We start from the raw sequence: 27,734 nt of genomic DNA on the forward strand, positions 1-27,734 counted from the left end.
TCTGGTAAACGTAGACCCCTTTTGTCTTTAAAAATGATTTTTCTTAAAATTATTTTGAAAGACGTTTTTAGGTATTCGACCTGCCTAATATAAAGGTCGATGGGACTCCTTTTCCAATTTAATTCAGATTAATTTCAAATCACCAATTTTTATTAAAGTCATAATCGTTTTTTTTAAATAATTTTAATTGTTTCACCTAAAAATGGTTATGACAGCTTGGCGACTCTGCTGGGGACTTTTTTTAGAGAGTCAAGCTGTAGGTCGCTTACATATTGTCGTTGTGGTCGAAATTATGAGTTCGAGTCTTTAGTTAATCTATGATCCGTTTATTGAAGTTTTTAATTGCTTCATTTTTTATTTGTCATACTAACATTTGATTTTTTTTTATTTCAGATCGGTCCAAGTTTTTGTCGTGTTTTTTTCTGTTTTGAGTCAAAGGTAGGTACGTTCCTCACACACACACATACATTTGCATAACATAAGCTCTCGACATGAGCTTCGATCCAAATTAGTTGGGGTGAATGCTTTACTCTCGTAAGAATTTATTCTTCGTATGAGTTTTAGCAAATAACCCATGGGATACATATCTTATACCTTCGTAGGGATTTATTCCTCGTATGGGTATAAGACATTGAATCCCCTCGAATTGAACTCGTTCCGTTTGAAACCTGTAATGGGTGAGGATAGAGGGTTTGGCAGCCCAATGGGGCACCGACATCAAAGACAATTCGAGTACCTTTTTCCTGTTAGAGCTGAAACCATGCAGATAATGAACCTTAGAACGGTCACCATAGGTATAGTCATACCGAACCTCTGTCCGTCAGTAGGTACCCAACTTAGGTGTACACAAAGGAGGAGTGTTTCTGAACCTTTCATTTCTACTTTAAATTTTGTTGAATAAAAGCATGCGAACTAGATACCATGCGGTTAGGACCAATTTCTTGAAAATAGATCATTTTGGGTAGATAGCATGTCCGGGTAGGATTGTTATTTAATTGAAAGCATGTTTGGGTAGATATCATGACGGGGTAGGTGTTATATCCATCTCTGAATTACATTTTTATTTGTATCAATTATTTTACATGTACCAACTTATTTTTCTCTTTTGTTTGTGTATACTAACTTATTTCTTCTCTTTTGTTTGTGTCATTTTGTCATTTGCATTGCATTGCATTGCATCATCATAATGCAAAAGTGTTGATCCGTAAGGGGATATTCGAGAGAAAATTTTCTCAAGAAGAGATAAAAGTTTTTCAATCAAGCAGTCACATAAAGACATGCATCGAGGGCTTAAAGAAGTTAAGGGTGCTAAAATGAGAATTGCTCGATGATCGTGCAATAGCCGATACTGAAATGACGATTCATTGATTTGAGGAAGAATCTTGTAGTGGATTCTCTTTTACGATCATTCCAACTCTAATCATTGAAGAGTGGCGTAATGACTTCAACACCGCTGGGCCTCAACCGAGTTAGGTTACATAGCAATGAGGGGCATCATTTTCGAAGACGAAGATCCGAGACGAAGCATCGATCTACTTCAGACTCAACCATCTAAGCGAAGTCAAGTCTGTAAAGGGGACTGTCTTGTAATGTGAAAACTTTTATCTCTGGTAAAAATTGTTCTAAAATATTCGTCGTTGGGATCAATATTTTTGCATCTGCATTTTCATCATTACATTTTGCACAATATTCATTTAAGCATTGTTACATGCATTAATCATACATTGCGGGAAACTTTAAGGAAACACTTCTAACTGTGCAACTGCATTCACACAGTATTGAGAATGGATGCAAAATACGAGCAACTGAAGAAAGAGCTAGAAGAGAGTTTACAAAAGATGCAAGCCGAGTGGGAGGTTAAAATGGAGCAGATGCAAAAGACCACCGTGGATCGTATCTTGCAAAACCAAAAGGACATAGTTGGCCAAATGGTAGCAAAAATGGCTGAGCTTAACCAAGGAAAAGGCAGAGAGAAATTTCCTTGACCCGTGAAACAGTTGAATGTGTGAAGGCACAGGCTAATTCACAACCACTTATCTCGTCCAACAGGATTCCTAGTCACCAAGCGACGAGAAGAGCCAAGAACGAGATCCCAGAGAATCTGAAACAGTGGTGCAGAGAGATATTTCAGGGAATGAGAGGACAAACCTCTCACAACGGGATGGATGCAACAGAACTAGTACTAGTTCCCGACTTGGTGCTCCCGCCCAAATTCAAGATGCCCGAGTTTGAAAAGTACAGGGGAACCAGTTGCCCCAATGCCCACCTCACGATGTTTATTCGAAGAATGACTGGATACACTAACAATGATCAGATGTTGATCCACTGCTTTCAAGACAATTTGATTGGACCCGCTTCAAGGTGGTACCACCAACTGAGTCGTTCTCAAGTCCGCTCCTGGAGGGATTTGGATAGTGCTTTTCTGGGCCAATACAAGCACATGATTGATATGGCCCCCGATCGAACAATGCTTCAGAATATGGGGATGAAGAATTATGAGAGTTTTCGACAGTACGCACAACGATGGAGGGATATTGCATCTCAAGTGCATCCACCAATGACTGAAAGAGAGTTCATCACTATATTCATAGATACATTACAGTCTCCTTATATCGACTACATGATAGGGGTTGCCACTAAGAGTTTCTCTGACATTGTCATGTGTAGAGAAATGATTGAAAGAGCTATTAATAATGGCCAGATATGTGGTACTAGCCATACTGACATTGAGGAAAGAGCTGAGGTCAGTCTAGTGGATTTAACTAATCTGGGGACCGTGTCTCATAATGTTGTTCGTAAAAAGACATGCAATTCCGATGACATATGAGGAATTGCTCCCAGCTCTAATTGAGAACAACCTGGTGATTCCAGTTCAATCCAAACCAAGAACTGACCCATATCCTGAAGGCCATGATATTAATGCCATATGCAGCTATCACATTGGGATCTCAGGGCATACCACTGAGAATTGTAGGGCATTAAAGTGCAAGGTCCAAGATCTGATCGATTCAGGGACATTAACGTTCAATGTGTAATGGGGCATTCTGATCGGAAGTCGGTCGGGGCATCCATCAGGAGATTTTGTTGCATTCTCATGCATGACATCTTGTTTGAATTTGTTTTTCTTTTGTTCTTCTTATGTTTAAATTTTTGTAAGTCACTTGACGTTCGAACATTGTAAATAAAATACTTCCTTTAAAAAAAATGACAATGAGCAAATTTTAATCTTGAATTCTTTGAATATCATTTTAATTAAAAGCATTTTAATAATTGAGGTTTTAAATCTTTGACAAATGACAAGATTGAACCCTGCAAAACAATGACCCCTTGATCCTAATCCAGAGGTACACCAGAATACATACCATTTTCTTGCAGGGACCGAGCTAGTTTTCTGTTCACATAAAGAGTCAATCAAAGGGTTTGGCATTCAGGTATGTGTTAGGAGCGGATAAAATGGGGCAACTAGCACATGAGATTGCAAAACTAATTGGTTATTATTTCTGTTTATGACGTTCAATGATGATCATAATCTTCTCAGATAGAATGGTCAAGTAGATGAATCTAGTTTAGGTCAGTTGCTTGGGAATTGAACTCTAACGATGAGATTTTCTGACCTTCAACAAACACCGAGACTATAACAGGTTGTCCTCAGCGAGCTTAAGAAATGGAATCCGTAAACAAACAAACAAAAACATATATATGTATACAATAAAGCTGAGCTATTCTGCTAAAGCAATTGGCAATAGAGGAAACTCGAAAGCCCTGGCTTTATGAATAGAGTACATTCAAACCATGACATTGATCGGGTATTTGGCAATCCGGTGTATGCTCCACTGTGGTTGTCAAGTCGAAGACTTTGTGACGACATGAATCCTTCAGCTAGCCTGATAAAGGCAATTATAAAATATATGTACAATAAAGTTGAATTCAGCTAGCCAAACAATGGCAAATTAAATCAAATTTACTAAATAAGGAGTTTCGGTGAATATGGACTAAGGGAGTTGAGGAACGCCTGTTATAGTCGACTTCACACGAGCACTCAGAATTCTCGTTTTTAGACCGATATTTCTGCACTACCTTGACTAGGTAAGTCTACGAAGCTTGAACAAATTGAAGATTTCAGAGAACTGAAACAAAAGTGTTCTAAAGAGTTTAGCAAGTGACTATGCTAGTGGTGTCATTTTGTTCGCCTTCGATTAAAATGCCAAATCAAGAAAAAGGGGTATGTCATTACCTTCACGAGGACCAATGGATGAAACACACCTTAGAATTAGGTAGCCAACCTCTAAACCCACCTGTCGATCTTGATATTTGTCAAAGATTTGTAACTATCAATGATTAAAAGAGCATTTGATTCTTTTGATATCCAATGAATTCATGTTTTATGATTGGCTTCAATTGTGAAACTTAGAAGGATGCAATATTTTTCAAAATTTTGAAAATTCAAGAAGAAGAAAAACATTTTCAAACAAGATAATCTCTCCGGCGGAAATATCTTGGAATTCAACAAATATATCTCCGAAGCTCAGAGTCGAAGTTGGGCAAGAGAAGCTATTTTGGGGCAAAATTTGATAGGGCAAGGCAAACAAATGGTCTCAGGTCAAGGCTTGCAAGAGTACACATTGGTGGAAATACGGACAAGTTGAATCAATGATAGAGTGAAGACTGCTCTCGCGATCATTCTCCTTCTAGATCGAGAAAAGTATACACATACATACATACATACATACATGATACATAAAATTTGTATCAAACATTTATCATCATGTGTATTAAAGACATTTTTCTCCTCACTTGAGGACAAATTCGATAAAAATCAAATAAATTTCATATTGACATCTATCATAACATCCAAGATAGTAGTCAAAAATGCATCATTATGATCTTTTCAGGAAATAAGAGCTCGGAAATAACCAGATGTTTTCAACTTGAAAGAACAATGCAATCCACATATTTGGCTTCCTGAAGTCAACAATCAGATATTCTGAAGACGTTTCCTCAACATGCAGGAATCAATAGACAAACTTTGAGCTATTGAGATTATTTTCTTTTAAAAAAAAATAAATAAAAAATATATAATAAATAAAGTGGCGTCTCACTAGAGATAGTTTTCTTAAAAACAAATTTTATTTTGTCTCGCTTGAGACAACTTTCTCTTTAAAACAAATTTTGTCTCGCTTGAGACATTTTTCCACAAATTTTGAGAATTTTAAAACAAATTGCGTCTCGCTTGAGACATTTTTCCTTTGAGATACAAATTTTGAATTTGATTCACTAAAAACAAAATTAATCTCACCTTAGATTGTTGTTTCTTTCAAAACAAATTTCGTCTCGCTGGAGACCTTTTCCCTTTGAGATCCAAATTTTGAATTTGTTTCACATTAAACAAAGTTGATCTCACTTGAGATCGTTTTCTCAAAAACAAACTTTGTCTCGCTTGAGACAATTTCTCTAAAAACAAATTTTGTCTCATTTGAGACTATATCTTAAAGCAAATTTCGTCTCGCTTGAGACATCATTTTCTCTCATAATACAAATTTCAAGGTTGTTGTACTTAAAGCAAAATTAATATCACTTGAGATTTTCAAAGCTGATTTGTCTCGTACGAGACAGTTTCCCCTTTTAACAAATCTTGAAATGGTTTCATTTGAAACAAAATAAACACTTTTGAAAACACCTTTGAGATTATTTCCATATAAACAAAATCGACAATATTTGAATCTTTTAAAACGATTTTTTATCTCTTAAAGACAATTTCTTTTGAGGAAAAATCTTTGAGTTTGTTCCTCTTGAAAAAAATCTTTGAGTTTGTTCCTTTTGAATAAAAATCTTGGAGTTTGTTCCTTTGGAATAAAAATCTGTGAGTTGTTTCGTTTGAAAAAATCTTTGAGTCTATTTACTTTGAAACAAAGTTTTGTCTCTCTTGAGACAATTTTGTGAAAAAAATCTTTGAGATTGTTTCTTTTGAAACAAAAATCTTTGAGTTTGTTTCTTTGGAAACAAAATTTTGTCTCTCTTAAGATAATTTCTTTTGAAACAAAAATCTTTAAGTTTGTTTCTTTGGAAACAAAATTTTGTCTCTTTTAAGATAATTTCTTTTGAAACAAAAATCTTTGAGTTTGTTTCTTTGGAAACAAAATTTTGTCTCTCTTAAGATAATTTCTTTTGAAACAAAAATCTTTAAGTTTGTTTCTTTGGAAACAAAATTTTGTCTCTGTTAAGATAATTTCTTTTGAAACAAAAATCTTTGAGTTTGTTTCTTTGGAAACAAAATTTTGTCTCTCTTAAGATAATTTCTTTTGAAACAAAAATCTTTGAGTTTGTTTTCTTTGGAAACAAAATTTTGTCTCTCTTAAGATAATTTCTTTTGAAACAAAAATCTTTGAGTTTGTTTTCTTTGGAAACAAAATTTTGTCTCTCTTAAGATAATTTCTTTTGAAACAAAAATCTTTGAGTTTGTTTCTTTGGAAACAAAATTTTGTCTCTCTTAAGTTAATTTCTTTTGAAAAAAATCTTTGAATCTGTTTCTCTTAAAATGAATTTTGTATCTCTTGAGACAGTTTCTCTTGAAGTAAATCTTTGAATATGTTCATTTTGAAAATCTTTGAGTTTGTTTCTCTTAACAAAATCATCTTTGAGTCTATTTCTTTAAAAACAAATGTTGTCTCTTGAGACAGTTTCTAATGAAAAACTAACTTTTGAGATTATTTCATTTGAAACAAATTTGGTCTCACTTAAGATGTGATCCATCTTTGAGTCTGTTTCTTTTGAAACAAAATTTTATCTCTTAAAGACAATTTCTTTTGAGAAATTTTTTTTTTGAGTTTGTTTCCTTTGAAACAAAATTTTGTCTCTTGAGACAACTTCTTTTGAAAATACCCATCTTTGAGATTGTTTCTATTAAAACAAATTTTGTATCCCTTGAGACAATTTTTTCTAGAAATACAAAATCTTTAAGTTTGTTTCTCTTAAAATAAAACTATCTTTGAGTCGTTTCCCTTGAAACGAATTTTGTCTCTTGAAACATTTTCTCTTAAAACAAGATCATCTTTGAGTTTGTTACTATGGAAACAAGGTTTTATCTCTTGATACAGTTTCTTTTGGAAAAAATCTTTGAGTTTGTTTCTTTGGAAACAAAATTTACCATCTTTGAGTTTGTTTCTCTTGAAACAAAACAAACATCTTTGAGATCGTTTCCTTTGAAACGAATTTTGTCTCATTTGAGACAGTTTCCCATGAAACACCGATATTTGAGAACGTTTCCCTTAAAAACAAATTTTATCTCGCTTGAGACAATTCCCTTTAAACGTCATCTTTTGAGTTGTTTCATTTGAAACGAATTTTGTCTCTTTCGAGACAGTTGCTTTTGAAACACATTATCTTTGAGTTTATTTTTTTGAAACAAATCTTTAATTTGGTTTCTCTTGAAACCATAACTCCTAAAGATGGCCAGCCGTCCTCATCATGTAGGAACCGTGTCATCCCCAGACCAGATCTCTTCATCACGTATGAGCCGTGTCAACCATAGATAACCAGCCGTCCTCATCACGTAGGAACCGTGTTATCACCTTTAGATGGCCAGAACTCTTCATCACGTATGAGCCGTGTCATTCCCCGACCAGATCTCTTCATCACGTATGAGCCGTGTCACCCTTAGATAACCAGCCGTCCTCATCACGTAGGAACTGTGTTATCACCTTTAGATGGCCAAGAACTCTTCATCACGTAGGAGCCGTGTCACCTTTAGACGACCCAAACTCTTCATCACGTATGAGTAGTGTCGTCCCCAACAACCAATATTATCCAATTTCTATGTATAAATGGAAGAGAACCAGACAAAAACGTGTTGTCTTATCATCTTTGCCCTATTCTTGTTAACACAAGAATGTGCAAAGAGGGGCAGCTGTAGACACCCGTTTTTGTCCGGGTTTTTTTTCGTTATTTTATTATTATTATTATTATTATTATTATCGTTATCTTATTATTTTATTATTATTTATTATTACAAATTTTTGCAGGCTCAAACCCGAAGCCCATCAGATACCAAACACGACCCAGAATTACAAGACTTGGAGCCCAGACCCGGTTCAGGCCCAATACCCGAACCAGGCCTGGATCTGGCCCAAGTAATTAGGGTTTTAAACCCTAAACGTATCATCATCCAGCCGCCGCCGCCAGCAACAAATGAACAGCCGCGCCACCGTCACTGTTCCGGCCCACTCCGATGGTCCAGCCGCCGTTCCCGCGCCACCATCGTCATCTACAGTGAAAAATCAATCAAACAGCAACCCCATCAGTCCCAAATCAACCCAAATCAGTAAAAAAAAATATATCCAAACCCTAAATTAAAAATACCTAAATCCCGATAAATCGGGAAATTTGTCCCTACCAAGGTCAGAGACCCTTACCCCTACGCTAGCATCATCATCATCTCACCAAACGAAGCAAAATCAACCATAAATCAAGCAAAGATATCAGAGGAAGGAGGTTTTTTCATGGGGGATAAAAAAAAAAGAGAGAGACCATTCGGGTTTTGGACAGAAGAAAAGGAAAAAAATCAAAGCATAAAAAAAACAAAAGGAAAGAGAGAGAGAGAGGATCTCACCGTGGGTTCGAAGCGGTTGGGAACACCAAGAGTCGCCGGATTCTTGTTGCTTCGAGAGGTAACAACCTAAGATTTAGGGGTCTAGATAGGTTTTTAGGCTATAAAGTTTAGGGTTCTGGTTCAAGGGAGAAGAGAGGGTTCGTTTGGGCTCAGTTTCACTTCTCCGGCCACCGTGCGCAGCCGTCGGCCCCGCCGTGGGAGCCTCCGGCCACCGTGGCCGTTCTCTCGTCGTTTGAGAGAGTTGGGAGAGTTCTCTGGAACTCTCTCTCTCTCTTCGTCTGTTAGAATGAAGCAAAAGTGAGGGGAGAAGCCGTTTTGGGGGCTTAGATGTGGGGAGTAAAACGCAGCCGTTTTGGGCACCCCATTCCCTTGTTTTTAGAGTTTTAAAGGGCTAATGGCGTGTTTAGTCCCTGCAGGTTGAGAAACTCACCCGTGTTTCTCATGTATTTAGGGTAAATCGCACTATAGGTCCCCGTGTATTTGTAATGTTCTGTTGTAGCCATTAAATGAAATTATATATTATTTGATTTCGAGCCTTTATTTTTCCTTCCTTACATTTTAGTCCTGCTATTACTTGTTATGCTATTCTGGTTATATGTGACTTTGGTCCCAATATTTATAATTATTTCAATTTAGTCACGGGTTTTTGTGTGTTGCTTATTTTTTGTGAACGTTCGAATTTGGATATGATATTTATGTATCTTACATTTTAGTCACTGATCATGTGTTATGTTTTTTTATGTTCGAATTTGACAGCAACATTTGTAAATCTTTCATTTTGGTCACTTTTTTACTTTTGGTTTAATTTTTTTATTCAGCTTTCATGTTTATATTTTAATGCAATCTAGTCCTAAGTATTATTTATGGGTTATTTATATTTCTGGTTCATGTATTAGTTAATGTTTGCTATCTGGGCTTTTCTTTATTTATAATTATTGTTTAGCCTTTTAAGTTTCTATTATTTTCATCTTGGTCCCTAATCTTATTTGTGTATGATTTGCATACTGTTTAATATTTTGTTCTTGGCCCTGGATTATTTGTTTTATTTGTTATTTATTCCTTTAGGTTTTTATTATTTTTATTTTGGTACCTTAAAATCAAATATGATTATTTATATTTGTGTTTAGATCTGTAATATTTTATTTTATTCATTTAGGTATGATTTTATTGTACTTGTTATTCGGTTATTTTTATTATGTAAATAATGTTTTTAGTAATGTGAATATTTTATTTTGTATTTCCAATTACATTTATTTTTCATTATATTTTTATCTATGTATGAAATATTCGATTATATTTTCAAGAACAAGTATGCGTAGAATGGGCGTGGAAAGTACCACTTGATCGAAGTGGTGTGATCCGGTACGGCATTTTAACGACATAGAAACTTGAAATAAGTCGAGTATATTTTGCTAATTAATTTGTTCAAACGATGCAATGTGTGTTATTTTAAGTGACAATTTATTTTATTTTATGTGAATGTAAATTTCAAATTTTTTAATTTGTATTCAATTCACGTTTTTAGTTAATCAATTTACTCGTATGTAAACATCGTTTTTAGTTATATTTGATTCGCAATTTTTTACATAATCAATGGTAGAATATTCTTTTACGAAAGAGAAATAGTTGAAATAGCTTTCCCGACGGAGGATTGCAAATTTCAAGATTTCTTATCGAGTTAAAGGATTTTCTTTAAATAGTTAACTCGAAGTAAATTAATTAAATTTCAATAAATGGATCGTAATTTAACTTTTATATTCGATTTGTAATTTCCATCATCACGACGATATGTAAGCGATACAGTACCAATTTTGGGCGCTGTGGGGGTGCTAATCCTTCCCCACGCGTAACCGACTCCCGAACCCATCAAATCGATTTTCTGGTAAACGTAGACCCCTTTTGTCTTTAAAAATGATTTTTCTTAAAATTATTTTGAAAGACGTTTTTAGGTATTCGACCTGCCTAATATAAAGGTCGATGGCGACTCCTTTTCCAATTTAATTCAGATTAATTTCAAATCACCAATTTTTTATTAAAGTCATAATCGTTTTTTTTAAATAATATTTAATTGTTTCACCTAAAAATGGTTATGACACATTACCTGCTCTGCCTGATTGATCCCAACAACATCCATAGCTCTCCTAGTTTCAAGATACTCTTTAGAATCATCTAGTACATCTAGCTCAATACAATTTGACTGATTCAAATAATGAAAAGTTCGTGGATTTCCCAATTTGTACTTCTGAACATCCTGATAACATGTATTAGGAAATAAAACGAGAAAAGTTTTAGATGCCTTTGGTAACAAAAACCATTCAATGCAGGCCAAAAATAACTTCTGATGCTAGAATAATGGAGTTGACTCTTTCACCACTTTAGATACCATCCGGGATAAAAATGTTTTCATAACCTAGATTATGGAGCTCTAAAACACGGATGTTATAAGACCTTTTGGCTTGTAGAACATATATTTAAAATAACAAAACCAGAATTTCGTAACACCTATCCTATTCAACATAACACTAGCATCAACCTCGTCTTCCAATTAACTTCTAAGGTTTAAACATGTGTCGCTTTCTTATACATCTTTCTGAAACAAACATCTTAAACTCGAAGCAACTGATTAAACTCAAAGACAGACACTATTACCTCTGGCGGTGCAGCACAAAGCATGTAAAAGCAATGATAGTTTCTCTCTGGATCAGACACTTGGCAAACTCGAGATCGTTCTAGCAAATAAGTCCTTATTGCAGCTCCAGAAATTCTACCATTTGCATTGAACTGAATTTCCACAAATTTGCCAAAGCGACTACAAATACAGTATATTCAACCGGGGGCGGTCTTTCATCAAATAAAGCAAGAGACTTGCACAAACATGAGGAATAAATTATGAGAAAAGATTCCCTACCTTGAATTGTTGTTTCTGACAGTCTTCGCATTACCGAATGCTTCCAGAACAGGATTCGACTACAAGTGTAAGAACAAAAAAAGCTATGAAAAAAAGAGAATTCGTACCTAAGAAATCTCAGCTTCCAAGAAGAAGAGAGGGAGCATTACATCTAGGGTGATTAATGAGTTGAGTAGCTCATAAGTTGCTTGAATTTAATTCTGCTATTTGAATTTGAGTTTGACTCAAGACTTTTAATAAATTGAGTGGAACAAGATTCAACTTGATTCAATAAGTTTCATAATTCTTTATTTTTTTTTATAATTTTTAATATTTACCTTATAAATATTTCAACCAAAAAAAGGAAGTCAAAAAAGAATTATTAATTTGTTAATAGATAATAAAAAATTAGTAAATTATTAATTAATAATTATTAATAATTTACTAATATATTAAATTTCTAATAAATAATAAGATAAATATTAAATAATTAAGTTTAATGAGTAATAAGTTTTTTTAATGAGTATGAGTCGAACAAAATATTTATGTGCAACAAAATTTTCTAACAAACACAAATAAAACACTGCCTAACTCACAATTAACATACTCGATAAGTACATCTACACATTATAGAATGCAACATCAAATTGATCAATTTAACATGTTCCAAAATTGAATAAGGAGTTTGAGGTTACCTCTAAGACCTTTTGCTCCACGGAACGTTTCTCTGGGTTTTTAACTTGCCCTCCCATAAAGGCTAGATACTGCATAAGCATCTTCGTACTCTCTGTTTTACCAGCTCCACTTTCCCCACTTACCAAAATTGCTTGACTTATTTGCTCCTTAATCATCTGTCTGTTCACAACATTATTTACAAAAATATTTCATTTCAACAATGCAAAAGAAAGGAGAACACAGAAACAGGCTACCTATAGGCAGAATCTACAATAGCATATGGATGTGGGCTCAGTTCACCGAAAGCTGCCCCTTTGTACTTTTCCATCATTTCATTTGTTACTAAATGTGGAAGCCTTTGAAAAGGATTTACAGCAATCAATATATTTGCTGTATAGGTCTGAAATAACACATCAGCACATTTAGCTTCAAAAAACAATGCTTTATCTATACACCAAAAATGGAACGGCCGTTAAATAAATTAAAGAAACATATTGACACTTAGTCGTCAAAAACCACACTCAATAGGACTACAATATGTGAAGGAGGATGTGAAATAACGAATTTGAGTAAGCACTAAATGTCATCATACTGCAGATATTCTTACAAAGGCATTTCATTGAAATATTTTCAAGAGCTTGAAGTCCATGTAACTAACCAAAACAAACTTGCCCATTATAAGGGCACTAATAGCATGCATTGCGATGGTTTCTTGTTTTAGGTATTTTACCATGTATAAGTAGAGATAGACGCTACTGTAACTAACCAAAATAAATGGGAGAATAAAAAAACTCTCCTTTTTTTCTCTCAAAAAAATCTCTCTCAACACTGAGTAACCCTTACCAACTCTAAAATAAGTCTAACAGCAAAATGAAAAGGCTAAAGAGATGCAATCGTCTATTATACTTACATAAATTTCATTGATATCAAATCGAAGTTTTAAATTATGCAAAACTCCAGGTTCATGCAAATATGCCAGCTTTGTCATATCATCAACACCAGAGGGAGGAAATTCAGGGTCCTTTGGATGGACACCAGATGCCTTGGTCACAACCTACACAAGTTAAAAGGAATAAACAAGCCACAAGCCTTTCAAACTCTGATTTCATTTTATATAGTGAAGGAAAATTAGAGCTTAAAAAGATGAAAAGATGCCATGCTGTGAAAGTGACGAATCGTGTCCATAATTTAAAGAAAATATGTTTTGCCATTGAAAAGTCCACATTGTACACAATATAAGTTGAACAAGAAGTTCTAAATCAGCAGCATCAATAAAGCATGATCTCCTAGAAGAAAGTAAGAAAAGAAGTAAATCTAAGGAACGATTCAAACCTTTTGTTACCTTTACCAAACTATACCCTAGCCGAATCATGAGCCATGATATATTTCCTAAAGTTACATCTCTAGTAAAGATCTTGCGTCCCAACTCTAATTACATTATTAGTGATTACATTAGTCCTTGTATAAACTATAAAACATATCTAGGATTAGTTTGCTTATTGCAGTATCTTGAATGAATGGAAAACCTCTTTTTCTTTCTTTATTTATACTTTTGCAGGGAATGAACAGTTGAAGATCTCGATAGCCAACATGAATAGGTAATGGAACAAGAGCTATGAAATGCAACTTTCTAGTGCAGATTTTAACACAAATGATACATAATCATCATTTTTTTTTGGGTTCTACGGCAGGGGAGGATGCACTAAACCCCATGGGGCCAAGTGCATCCCATTATTTTGGGAAAATGGTTAAATCTAGTTTAAAGTGTTAAGGAAAAAAGAAATAAAATAAAAAAATTTACATATTACATACCAATTATTTTAAAAAGTGAAAATTAAAATTTTGGACTCTCATTCTTAAGTTTCTAGATCCGTCACTATTCTACGGACTTGTTCAAAAATACTTATCTCGTGTAGTCTTAGATATGTAAACAGTTCTGATTTCTGTCACTAGCTCATATTTAAAAAATAAAAACATTTTGCTTTCTGACCCAACAACCGTGCATAAGCAGTATGCCATAATTCGAAGGGTTTGCAGACCACACCTACAATTTGATTCATGATGCCAACACCTCCTTGCACTTCCGGCCACAAAAAATTAAACCCTACACTATATGACTTAACAAAGTTGCCCTAGGATCAAGCCACATTCCATAGCTTTATATAATACTATGGCATAACATATGAATAAAAACACTCTTGAGTAAAACATTAGGTGGATGTAAAAGAACTTATCTATACCATCAGCACTAGCATAATGGTCTCAGAGTAATTTTGAGCAACAAACTTGCCGAAATTCAAAAGTTAGAGGGTTACATTTCCAGGTTCTCCAAATGAGCTTATATCTCATTTGACCGAAAAATATCTTATCAACAAGGTCAAAAGAATTCTCTGCTTAAACTCAAATCACACCAACTTATCTTGTAACTTACAGTAAACCATTGACAATCAAGTACTAGAAGACCAATAACATCCTCTACGGTCTTCCATGCTTGCTACAGCTTTATATTATGTTTAGAATAAAATATGGCTTAGCCATAGTCTCTAGATATTCAATAAACATAATGAAAATCATATCATCTCATGAAGGAAATTTAGTAATATAACTTAGAACTTCCAAATTCACTCAACTAGTGGTTGTGATTTTCTATTCAATTCTAGCTTAAGAATACACATATACAAGTTTCATGATTGCAAGAAACGAAGCAAAAAGCCCTTCATGAAATAATTAAATCATTGAGTTGTAACTAAACTGCTGTTGGAAGGAAGTTTAACATATTTGACAATAGAAGGTAATAAAAATATTATGTTCGAGTTCTTGCATAACATAAAAGGTAAAACAAACACTTACTGTTTTCTCTTTACATTTTACTGTAATCTCTTCCCCATTAATTTGTTTAACTTCTCCATCTAGCCAAGCTGCCTCAGGGTCCTCCACCCAAACGACAGATCCGACAATAACATTGGATGGAGCAACCTGTGATGCCATGTCAAATCATCAGCAAGTCAATGTGAAGGAATACAGACTCATCACAGACAATGAAACATAAAAAAAAAGTTGTATTTCTACAGTTATATATATAGGTCTAGCAAAAGAGCAGTACAGTGCATTGTGTGATCACCATTCGATGCCACATTGTTGATTGTTGAATCCATATTTTGGTTTCTCTACGTCTCTCTCACGCTATAATTCTCTAAAACAATTGTATTACATCCTTCAAATAACAAGTAAAATAATATTGAACTTGAGAAAGCACATTTGGCCAGATAGTCAAGCCGCTCATCTTTATTACCTCATATTTCCTTAGATCATGGAAAACACATTCAAGTCCATAAAACGAACTCTTAGAACAACAGGGCCAAGGCTGTGAACACCCTGATCTGCCAAAGTTTTAGTGAGCTAAAAACTTCACAAGGGATTAGTATATTATGCTCACACTGCTGTAGGGGAATTATTGATTGAATTGCGTTAACCAAATTACGATAGTGCTATCAGTCAGTTGATTTCAAATAACAATTTCCAGGTTACCATCTATTAAGAAACCTTTCTACCCAAAAAAAAAAGATATGCAGCTCTTGAAACTAGAATGAGTTGAAATTAAATTTCCTCAATAATTACAATGAATTTTATTTTAGAAAATGAAGCTCAAAATCCAATAATTCACATTCAAGAAGTGCACATTTCAGTACTACCTCGTAATTACCCGTACTAGTAAAAAGAAGTGCACATTTCTAAATCAACCCAACAACGAAACGGAGGAAACAAACAACATTCAGGGAAAAAAATTAGAAATATATAAATTCCCAATTGAATTAGTTCATTGGAGCTAAATGATGAGCTGTCTATTCATTAATTCACGACACTGAATCCAAAATCAACAGAACAATCAATTAACGCTACATTTAACTATAAGAGCAAACACGGGAAAAGAGAAATAAACTCGAACGTAAACAAAAGCAGAGGGTAAAAACAAATGCATACCATTGTTTCTGATTAGATTCAGATCCAAGGCAGAGCCAATAAACCCAGATTGATCCTTCAAAGCATAAATGCGAAACACCACCTTCACACTCCTATCAATTACACCAAATGGATCTCTTCCTTCTCTCCACGATTTCAGATAACCGATTATCGCAGTGTCCGTTTCTTCCCATTACGTTTCTTACAGAAAATGGAGGAGCAAATTGGATTGATTATCATCAATAATAATAATAATGATGATGATAATGCTGCGTATTATTCGATAATAATACAAAAACATACCTTTGAAGGCATATTCGCCAATGCTTGAGAGTGGCAATTATCAAAAGATAGACGAATATTCCTTCGTCTCCGTAACCATATTTTCTTTTACGTTTTTAGTTTTCCAGAACGACGTAAAAGCACAACATTCACGATACGAAATTCCTTTTTTATCCTCCACTTCTGAGGATATTTACTCAACACTGCTTTTTCACGGTAAATGCACGAATCAAGTTTGTGGCATGGATTGAGTTGTTCATGTAAGTTCACATTACTTTAATTAGTTTTTCTTTTTATATAATTTATTATAACATTTTATGGATTTTATAATTAAAATCCCTAAACTACACTCATTTTTTTCTTTAAGCCCCTAAACTATTTTTTGAATAAAATAAATCCTTAAACTATTATATGTAACCACTTTAAGTACCTAAGCTATTTTTGGGTCAAAATAAGTTTCTCTTTTTTACTTCAAGCTTCAAAACTATTTTTTGGTCAAAACAAGTAACTCATTTTGTGTGACTTGTTAACATCTTATTGGTCGGAAAACATTTTTCCAAGCGAAAAAATGATATGACTTAAAATGATTAAATATAATAGTTTAAATACTTAGTTTAACCGAAATATAGTTTATGAACTTAAAACAAAAGTGAAACATAATTTAAGGACTTGTTTTTACTTTAAGTCAAATCTAAATGATAATATATGAATATTTGCAATAATTCGTATATTTAATTCGGCGTACAAATCAAGTTATCTCAGTGGTTAAAATAATTATTGTTGTTCTTAGAGGTTATTGGTTCGAGCAACGACGACTGTAGCAATGTGATTGAGCGTTTATTGTCAAATGGTTAAAAGTTTTTGGAGCATATATTATTTTGTAATCGCCTTAACTTAATAAAAAAAGTATGTTTAATTTGGAAAATAAACCTAACATTTGTAATTACATATGGTTTTATAAATGTAAATAAAATTTACGGAAAAATGTTACATTGAATATATGTAATTAGGTGTGAGCGTCGATCGAGTCGAGTAAAAAATTTCGAGGTATTCGAGTTGACGAGTCCTATTTTACAACTCACACTTGATTTGAAATTTTTTCGAGTCAAGTCGAGTCTATTTTTCAAATTTCTATTTAAATTTAATTGTAAATATTTATAATATTATTTGATTTCAACTTAAGCGACTTTCTATAATCATATATATAATACAAATATATTTCTTCATTTTTTTCATATGTGATATACATATATCATACAAAGTCCAAGAACTTGACTCAAACTTGAAAATAAATCCACTAATTACTAAAATTTTTGAGTTATTTGAGTTGCATTTCACAACTCGATTTGAACTTAAATTTTTTTCCGAATTGAGTCGAGTTTATGAAATTGCAACTCGAAGACAATCCGAGTTTAATCGAGTCGAAAAATTCCGTTTTTCGAATCGAGTCGAGTTTTGCTAACCCCTGTATATAATAAATGTACGTTGAATAATAAAATAATAAAATTTAATTTTTGATAATACGTGTGAATAATATCTATTTCTACAACGAGACATATAATTTTTAAAAATAATTTATTCTTTTTAATTAAAATAATTGTTAAATTAAAAAATTTTAAAAACAAAAAGAATATTTATTAAAAAAAATATTTATAAAAATTAATAAAATAAATTTTTGTAAAAATAGTGGTAAAATTTTCAATAATGATTTTTAGTTATTTATTTAAATATTTATACAGATATAAAACCATGATAACACTTCTGATATTGTTAAGAATTGAAAGCTTTAAAAACGTCGCTATAACTCGACATTTAACGGTATTATATATTCACAAACGCCGCAAATTGTTGCAGCGTTAGTATTAATGGTGTTTCTTGTTACGCTCTTACTAGTGTTGGGAGGGGTTTTAACAGAGTTTAAAAATGTCGTTATAAGACTAAAGAAACACCACTAAAAATATGTTTTGTTGTAGTGAAGCGAAAAAACAACTAAAGCGATATTAACGTATAATAAAACATGTACAAGGGATTTAATTTAACGTGATTCAACTTTGTCTATCTCTATAGGTAAAAAGAATAATAATTCATTATACAAGTAGAAATCACGAATAATACAAATACATAGGGTCGAAAGATAAGTCCCCATAAGAAATGTACCAACAACAATAAAGGTTACACTCCGATATATCAAAGAGATAAAAAAATAACTTAAATTGCATATACCAAGTTGTATTCACGTTTGTCCCCCCGAGATTTCGAAACCCTAAGACTTCTATATGACCTCATTAGCCAGCTTCTGGCCCTTGTAGAGGTGAGCGTTGAATCTTCATACATGAAACTTCCTTCTGCTACTCTCTCTCCACCTTGTTAGCTTGTAGAGCCTCTTTCTTCTCTCCAGCGATGCTCTTCCTCATCAAGTCAAGGAGAAAATTATAAGAAAATTTTACAGAAATTTCATAAAAAATATTACAACTGATTGAAAAAAATATAATTAAGGACTTTTGCCATAATTCTCCCTTAAATAGATGTAGAGCATAATATCTTTCCCATGGTCGTAATCCACTTCTAACTACGCTAATAATGGAGCGACACACGTATAATCTTTAGCCGTTAGAAAGCAATCAATGTGACGATTCTCAAGAAATGACTCATTACACGTAGCGAACACTTTCATATATACGTAAGTCTCAAGTCATTTTATAACATTTCTTTGATCAAGGAAGACAAGATGTTGTTCATCGAGAGCATGGTCGGTTCAATGAGTTTTAATGTCCTGTGTTAGATAATAATTTTATGCTCCTATACTTGTACCGTATAATAGACAAAACATAAATAATTTTTTAAAACAAAAATGTAATAGAAATTATAGTCAAACAATATCAATACTAATACAAACCAAAACCTACAAGGCTACAAATATCACCTAAAACAATGCTTTCGTGCATTTTTTGAAGTAAAATCCTCTATTATTTTACGATAATCAAAACTTTGTAAAAATTGACTTTCGATGCTTAGAATTGCTAATCCGTTCAATCTATCTTGAGTCATCCTGCTTCGAAGATAGGATTTCAAGAGCTTCAATTTTGAAAAATTTCTTTGTGCGGAAACAACTGTAACGGGATTTATAATGTTACTATAGTAATTCAATATTTTTAGTAATAAATAATTACTTTTAACAAATTTAAATCGATAAAACTAATTATGGGCCAATATGATTTGAAACTATAAAAACATTTAAGTCTAATTTGATTTGATACCAAAAGTTAGAAAGGTTCATTACGAATCAATTACGAATAATGATAAACTAAGTGTATTTATATTATAAACTGATGCCCATGCCCCTACATGCTGCCCAAACCCCTACATGCTGCCTTTAAAAGTACATGTTTTTCCCTCAAAATAATACTAATGAGTTTTAATGCCACAGTCTAATTTGATTTGAAACTATAATAAAAAAACTGATGCCCATGCCCCTACATGCTGCCTTGGGTCGTCGCCCATCTGGCACATGTATTGGGCCGTCCCTGATCGAGAGGAACTCCTTCACGAGTTACAACTCTACCGTCACTCCTCCGCCTATTGAAGTCTCTGGAGGAATTCTTCCTTTGGTCGATTTAATTTCTTTGATGTTCCATGTCCTTAATCCAGCTAAAGCCCCTTGGCAAGACCCCTTACAAGTCCACTAGATTTGTCTTGGCCAAATCTATTGGCAACCTACCCTAACTATTTTCTCTATCAACCTATAAATAATCATCATAACCCTAAACTTGATATTAACACTAAAAGTTAATATATAAATCCTCATGTAATACGGGGGAAAGGATCCTAGATTCTCTCTCAACCTCACATTATTTATCGTTTTCAACGCATCACTCTCTGTAAAATCATTAACTACGACTCTTCATTCAAATAAAAAAAATAAGCAACTTACGATCCTCGCAACTCAAATTTCACCATCAACAAACTTAATTAATTTAAACAAAAGCACAAAAGATTACAGTTATATATTTTCTTTTCAAATATAGTTATATTCCGTAGTTTTGTCGCCCATGAATTTTATGTGTTAATATGGTTATAACTTATACGTCAACTATATACTTTTGATCATAACTTATACGTCAGTTTATTTTACTAATTTTTTAGATCAGAGCACGAACCATATGACATATATAGTAAAAAAACTGTTATTATTCATTGAAGACCCGGATTCGAACACCATAGATGCTAAGAGTACGAGAGTTCAAAGTCGAAAGATTGAGAGTTATATTTGAACAAATATTATCTTATACTTGCCCCAGATTAACAAAAAAAAAATAGATTTGAAAAAGATAGATATGAACCATATCACATATGGTGAATCATGGGAGACGGCCAAATAATTACATAATAAATTAATATTTTTTATAACAGTTAGTTTTTTTATTTATTGTCGACTAATTTGAATTAAGTACTGCAGAGATAAAGTTAGGGGTGTTCAAAAGTACCAGACTCAATTTATTCGACCTGTCGATCTTGTGTAAAATTATCGAATATTTTAGAGGTAAATATCCGATTTTGAGAGTAGAGTACCGACCCATTATTTTTGGCGTGTTTTTGGGTTGGACTAGGTTCACAAAATTATCCTTAATGGGTAACTGTCGACCCACCGACCCAATTCCATTTTTATTTTATTACTATTTTTATTTCAAATTAGACTTTTCATTTCTAATTTTAAAATTGTTTCACACTAACATTTTAAATCTCTATTTGTTTAAAATTATTTTACCTTAACATTTAAATTATTTTTAAATGATTTCTTTTAATCTTATTTTTTAAATTTAGTTGTAATTTCATAATTTTATTTTATTTTATTTTTAATTTTATTTTTAGATTATATAATTTAGATTTATAAAATTTATTTTATAATATGTATTATAAACTTTTTAAGCTTTAAAATTTACGTCTTCCCTATATAGATTTTTAAAAAATATAAATTAAAAAATAAAATAAAACAAATATTAACTAGGTACCTAGGTACTCGTCTAGTCGGGATACGGGTCAAGTTATTTGAACATCTCTAGATAAGGGTGATCCTCGCAACTGATTCATTCTCATACGTCAAAATTCAAACTCATGGCATTGCTTAAGAAATCTAGTGTCTCATTCCGTTAGATTATACGATTCTTGGTAAGAATAAATATATTAAAAGCTTTATTCACCAATCCAATTTATAAAAAGTAAATTAAACATTGTAGCATAATTACAGCTAAAGAAGGGGAATCTTAATTGAAAACTTAAATTAGAAATGCAATATATAGAAGGTAAATTAATCAGAATCCTAATAATTGAGACTAAAGAAGGAATCATAAATACACCAGATACCTTCGCTACTAATTTCAGCCTGAAATTTAAATTCAGCAGGGAAAGAGATCAAGAAAGCGAAACAGTAAAAAAAATTACCCGACAAACACCAAAGGAGAGCGAGTACAAATATCTACAACCCTTTGTTGTAATTCTCAACACCTTTAAAAGAAAATGGGGTATCGCATCAGCTTCTGCAGCAATGCTTTCTCAATTATTCTCCTCCTTCCACGGCTCGACCGAGTTGAGTCGGTCGAGCCGTCTGAACCGAGAGGCGGCTGCGATTATTTCAAAGGGAGTTGGATAGAAGATGATACTTACCCTCTTTACAACAGTGCGAGTTGTCCGTTTATTAACAAGCAGTTCAACTGTCAAGGGAATGGACGACCTGATAAAGTTTACCTCAAGTACAAATGGAAGCCCACTGCTTGTTCGTTGCCCAGATTTGATGGTTTGGATTTCTTGAAGAAGATGAAGGGGAAGAAAATACTGTTCGTTGGGGACTCACTGAGCTTGAACATGTGGGAGTCGTTATTGTGCATGGTTCATGCAGCAGTGCCGCTATCCAAATACAGTTTTAAGACCGCAGGCAACCACTCTACGCTTTCTATACCGGTGAGTTCGATCGTATTATTTTAATAATCTGGGAAAATTATAAGCATATACTTATACAGTTGCTTGAACTCAAGTTCTCTAAGGAGAAAATCAATTAATATGTAAATATTATTTTGATAATTTTTAATTAAAAAATGGACGTTTATTGCAGGAGTTTGACATATCGTTGGAGTATTCTCATAATGTATATCTTGTTGATCTTGTGAAAGAACCCAGAGGTGTAATCTTAAAGCTTGATTCGATTGTCAATGGAGATTATTCATGGAAAGGATACGATGTTCTCATCTTTAATACATGGCATTGGTGGGTTCATACAGGAAAGTCACAAATGTACGTGTCATTTTCTTTTATCAAATTTTCGAATTTAATTATATTTTATAATTATAAATGACTTATATGAGATACAATAGAAATTATCTTCTAAACTAAGATTTTCGTTGCAGTAATTGATGGAAGTTGCACTACAGCAAAAATGGTTTTTTGCGGCGTTTTTACTTATAGCGGCATTTTTTTGCGCCGCTAAAAACACATGCGGCGATATTAAATGCCGCAATAGGATTTGATATTTAGCGGCATTTTTCCAAAAAATGCCGCAATAGGTGTTGAGGTTTACCGGCGTTTTTTCACAAACGCCGCAATAGGTATTAAGATTTAGCGGCGTTTTTTAACAAATGACGCAATAAATTTTGATAATTAGCGGCGTTTCTCTCACAAACGCCGCAATAATTTTCGATATTTAGCGCCATTTTTCACACAAACGTTATAGTATAATCCCAACAATTTACAAGAGTCTTCGTGTAATCCTGACAACTTCCGTCAAATACTATTACAAAGATAGAAAATAATTTCTACTACATCTTATATAAGCATTTTATTCACCCATTATTCAAGCAATTTTATCTTTCTATATATATATATTGACACGTTTTAATTGAAATTAGATGGGAATTCATTGAATTGGGAGGAAAGATATATAAGGATATGGATAGATTGAAGGCCTTCAAAGAGGGACTAACTACTTGGTCCAAATGGGTTAATTCCAATATTGATCCTCGCACTACTCAAGTATTTTTTTCAGGGTATTTCTCCTGTCCATACCGAGTAAGTATTATTTTGTTTTGTTCAATTATTATTTGATAAAATGTAACCTAGTAACAAAGGGTGAATTTTTACAGTGGCAGGGAATGGAACAGTTCGGTTTCGAAAACCTGTCAAGGAGAAACTACACCATTACTCAGAACGACTTATCCTGGACCATTGCCGCAGGCAAAGTCCGTAGTGAGGCAAGTTCTGCAAACGATGTCGAAGCCGGTGACTTTGCTCGATATAACGATGCTTTCGCTGCTGAGGAAAGATGGGCATCCTTCTGTTTATGGTGGGAACAAGGGCAACGATTGTAGCCATTGGTGTCTTGCTGGACCTCCTGATACTTGGAACCAAATCCTCTATGCATTGCTCTCAAATTCCCAGGGAGCTAGGGACTTTGGTTTAAATTTGTAACTTTTTTTAGCTTAATAAATTACATTTTTAAAAACAGAAATTAATTTAACATTTTCAAAAGAATAAAATATTTTCTTTAAATTAGATAAAATCTAAAGTTGCCCTCATTCCCAACAGTAAAAATATATTATCGACAGTAATTTTTTTAAAAATGGTACTATGGTAGGAATATAATTCCCTGTTCCTTAATTACTTGACAATATTGTTTCAAAAAAAATTACTCGACAATCATTTTGTGTAAAAAGTTATCCCTAAAATAATATATATATTGTTACATTTGTTGCATATTTCTAATTGGATAATTAATTATTTGGGTATAAATTTATTAAATGTTTTTATTTCATATCAATTTAAGATTTAATTTAAATTAAATATGATTAAATATTTGATTATGAATTGGTTTTAGCATTAAATTTTAGAACGTTCTAATTAATATTAAATTTTAATTTCTTGTTTAATTAAAGTATTAAAAAGAGGTGCAAACATGTCTTTCGGATCGGGTTCGGTTTAGGTTATTTTGGTTCAGTTATTTATGTTTAGACTTAATTCGGGTCAGGTTCGGGTCAGATCGGGTCATTTCAAGTTTCGGTTTTATTCGATTTTATAGTAAGTCGGGTTGGGTTCGGATCGGGTCGGGTCATTTTGTTTCTATAGTAAATTAGGTCGGTTCTGGTGTCGGGTAGGGTCAATATCGAATCGGTATATTTTGGGTCGGGTCAATATAGGATCGATTGATTTTTGGGTCAAATCAATACCCGATCAATTATTTTCGATTTGGATCAACTTTGAATCTTCAGATCAATTCAAGTTGAGTAGGGTATAAGTCAAATCAAGTATATATAGAATTATTGATATATTTTTGTAAAAATGTGTCTTTTTTAAATCTTATCATTTGTGTTCAATTTCATTCAAATTCAATTATCATTTATAGATTATAATTTAATTCAAACTCGACATGTAAGATATGTTAGAGTTTGTGATAATTTTGTATTGATCTGGACTGAAAGTTTATGGTATGATCTGTTTGATTAAAAAATTATTATCTATTAAAATTTTAAATTAGATATTTAATGTTTAATTATAAATATAATATTTTTATTGAAACTTAAAAGTAAAAATAATAAACTATTTATGTTTGAATAAATATTATGTTAAATATATTTATAAATGATATTATATTATTATATCATCAATAATATTTTAATTTTAAATTATAAATAAAAATAGATATCTTTATATTATAAAATAAGTTATTTGTGTGTTATAAAATTAAGTTATTTTATATTAAATTTAAAATAACTATATTTTATCATATACAAAAGAATTAAAATAACTTGTAACTTAATTTAATAGTTTTGGAAAGTTATTTTAGTAGTTCAAAAAGTAAAATATTAAATTAATAATGAATTGTATCATATTTCTCTAAACTATGACTCTCATTTTAAATTAGTAGTTAAACTTTTAAATATTCCAATTTCATCCTTAAACTATGACTTTTATACTAAATTAGTCCTTAAACTTTTGAACATTCTAATTTATCCCCAAACTATGAATCTCATTCTAAATTGGTCCCTAACCTTTTAAATCTTTGAATTTCATCCCCAAATTCATCCCAAAATGTAATCCATTTCAATCATAGTTTAACCTAAATTTTATTTTTTAAAATATAATAAAATAACTTGCCTAATGATTTTATTAACAAAAGATATGATTAGTATAGTTTAAGGATGAAAATCATAACTTGGGGAAAATGAAATGTTCAAAAGTTTGAGGATTAATCTATAATAATAGTTATAGTTTAAGGATGAAATTGAAATTTTTAAAAGTTTAGGGACTAATTTGAAAAAAGGGTCATAGATTGGAGACATGTGATGTAATTAACTCAGTAATAATTCATAATTTGATTTAAATAAATTGAAAACCAATTTAATAAGTTATTTTAATATTTTTATATATGTTAACTCAATTATCAGGTTAAAATCGGGTTAATGTTCGGTTCAAATTGGGTTTGGATAAATTAAAATTGGGTTACTTTCGGTTCAAGTTATTTTCGGATAGGGTTACTTTCGATTTGGCTAAAATTTGGACCGGTTTCGGTTTAATTTAGTTTTTTCAAGTTTTGAGTCAAATTTGGATCATCATGTTCTTATCCATTTCAGGTCTCAATTCGGGGTTCGAGTCAAGTTTGTCCGGTCTAATATTAAATTATTAATTTATTAATAATAGAGTGACATAATAGTTTGGTGTTAATATCGATGTGATAGATAAAATATATATTTTTTATTTCAACTCATCATCTTCATTAAAGTTAGAATTGTTTTCACTTATTTTTTGTTGTCAGCGTAAGTTATCATTCTTCAATTTTTTTGAGATCATAGTAGATATTGATGAAATTATCTCATCTCTTTTTAAAATATTTTTAAAATTTCAGAAGTTAAACACACAAAAAACTATCATTTTTTGGACTTTTGAGCTTTCTTAAATTTGAGAATTTTTTTATTGTTTGTTCAAAAATTCAAATATTGAGAAGCATCTTCTAAAAAAAACAGACATATATTGAAACAAACATCATTGAACGATTCTCAGATGAGATAAGAGTTCTAGAACATTGAACCTTTAAATGTATTTTCAGTAATATTGAGTTTTAAGAAAAATCAGTTCAAAGAAAAGAAAGATAAGTTAAATAAAAATGTTTTGATTGTCGTGAATAGTAATTAGTGACGAGCGGTGATTGATCAAGAGTTGACATTTTTTGCAGGGATCAAATTGATAGACAAACTAAAGTTTAATACATAAAATTGAAGCATTTTAAAATTTAGTGATAAATTCAATACATAAACTATAATTTAACGAATCATCATATTAACAATTTAATGATCTAGTGTCCTAATTGAATTTAAAACTTAAATTTAATATTAATATTAATATTAATATTAAAAAAATTTAAAGCTTAGTAAAAAAATTTATGAAACTTAAAATTTAATATACCCCTTACTTTTTATAAGGACCTTACTTTTTATAAGGATTAACTAGAAAATAAGTGCCCAAATTATATATTTTATTAACTTTAGATGTTTAAAGTTTTTTTTTATTAAAGTAGGTGTTTAACGTTTCCAAAATTATCATTTTAAGGAAAATTCTGTCACGGTCGTTAAAATAATCTATCAACCACTTAAAACATGACACGTGTCAAGTTTGATAATATTTTTAAAAAATATTTTTAAAACTTAAATTTGTTATTTAAAAAATCAAATTTCTCTAAAATTAAAAAAAAACATGCTTAATTCCAAAACACTTTACTGCTATCGGTTGCTATCGTCGTCGTCATCGTTGAACACCCACCCAATTGTCGCCAGACTACCAGTGTTGACCATCTCATTACTATCGCCCTAATCTCCTAAATTGTAAACGTAAATCCCTAAATATCCTTAAATTCAAGTGTCTTTTTTCAATACCCAAATCCTTAATTCTCAAAGCATATTACTACCGCCGACAACCACCGACATCGTCAAACGCCTACTCACCCATCGTTGGACCACTATTGTCGATTATCCCCATTTTTGTCGCCTTAATCCCACAAATCCCTAAACTTAAATATCCAAATCTTCATAAACATTAAATCCAAATTCTTAATCCAAAAGCTCATTATTATCATCGATCGCCAACGCCGTTATCAAATATCCACTAATTTGTCGTTAGACCTACACTATCGATCATTCTCTTGTTATCGTTCAGGTCCCTTAAATCCCAAAATTTAAGTACAGAATTAGAAGTTTTGTGAAAATAGGAAGAATTTAGAATTTTTTTATTTATGGATTTTATTTTTTAAAAAAAGATACAAATAAAAATAAAAATGTGGCCATGTCTTAA

At 32.1% G+C, this 27,734-nt stretch overlaps 2 pseudogenes; one reads left to right on the forward strand and one right to left on the reverse strand.

Moving 5' to 3' along the window:
• LOC120152767 overlaps nucleotides 1–16,304 on the reverse strand; it is a 36,799-nt pseudogene extending 20,495 nt beyond the window's left edge.
• Nucleotides 16,305–21,923: 5,619 nt separating this feature from the next.
• LOC120152768 lies at nucleotides 21,924–23,864 on the forward strand (annotated as a pseudogene).
• The last annotated feature ends 3,870 nt before the right edge of the window (nucleotides 23,865–27,734 follow it).

The sequence above is a fragment of the Hibiscus syriacus genome, unplaced genomic scaffold (assembly GCF_006381635.1).
Source record: "Hibiscus syriacus cultivar Baekdansim isolate YM2019G1 unplaced genomic scaffold, ASM638163v2 tig00111095_pilon, whole genome shotgun sequence".
NCBI classification, from domain to species: domain Eukaryota; kingdom Viridiplantae; phylum Streptophyta; class Magnoliopsida; order Malvales; family Malvaceae; genus Hibiscus; species Hibiscus syriacus.